We start from the raw sequence: 1,243 nt of genomic DNA, 5'->3' as shown, positions 1-1,243 counted from the left end.
GAGCGGCGTGCTTGTGTGGATGCGTTACACACCCTCCGAGTTCCCCTCGTGTTGAGACTGGCCTCAGGTGGTGGTCTTACTTCCTGCTGGGCCTCGGGGGCGAGAAGCGTGGCTTCGGCACCTGCCTCTGACCCGCAGCAGCTCTGGCGGCTCGCTCTCACGTTCTGTTGCCGTCCGGCTAAGAAGTTAGAGGTTCGCGGGGCTGGGGCTGTATTTTTCCTAAACTGTCATTAACGTGGAGCATTGAGGGGGTTTTCACCTGTGTGACAGCTTGCCGTCAGTCCTGGTTTGTTTAGGGCGTTAACCACATTCACGACGCCCAATATCCTGGATTTATTTTCCTTGTCCACTAAGACCCCCACAGCCACGTAAATGTAGTGTAAGACCAGGACCCTGACAAGTGTGCCCCGTTGATGCTGAAGAAGGGAATGTCTTCCTTGGACATAAAATCTGTGAAGTGTGTTTTTAGTGTTTTTAAATTTAGTAATCCTTTTTTTTTTTTTTTTTAAGAGGGAGGAGGGAGGCAGGGAGAGATTGATCGATGTGAGAACATCCACCAGCTGCCTCCTGCACGCCCCCTGGCAGGCCGAAGACTCCCTGCCAAGAATGGAGTCTACAGCCGGGCATGTGCCCTGATCAGGGGCGAACTGGCAACTTTTGGTGCACGGGACACGCTTAGCCAGCCGAGGTGCACCATCCAGGGCCGACTAGTAATTCTTTTTTTTTTTTTAATTTGTTTCTATTGATTTCAGAGAGGAAGGGAGAGGGAGAGAGAGAGGGGAATATTGATTGGCTGCCTCCGGCACGCCCCCTACTGGGGACTGAGCCTCCAACTCCGGCATGTGCCCTTGACCAGAATCGGACCCAGGGCCCTGCAGTCCACAGGCGGACGCTCTGTCCACTGTGCCACACCATCCAGGGCTGAGTAGTAATTCTTCACGTGACTCCAGAATAACTTGTGAAATAATAAGAACAACTGGAGTTAAATGTAGGTCGATGGTCCTCCTGCGTTACTTACCAAAAGCTGAAATGAGATTCACACTAAAACCATTCTGTGAGGTGCTGACGTACCAGTTTCAGGGGACCAACGTGATTTCATACTGAATACAGATGGTGAAACGTTTATCAACATACACAGTTACAATTTTCTGAGCCATTTTGTTCTAATATATTTTTAAAAAAACACCTAGGTCTTTATTTCTAAATATTTGCACTTCCTAGTGTTTGTAAAACTAACCAGCAC

The sequence above is a fragment of the Plecotus auritus genome (genome assembly GCF_963455305.1).
Source record: "Plecotus auritus genome assembly, chromosome: 15".
Taxonomy (NCBI): Eukaryota; Metazoa; Chordata; class Mammalia; order Chiroptera; family Vespertilionidae; genus Plecotus; species Plecotus auritus.
Note: the sequence above shows the minus strand (reverse complement) of the source record.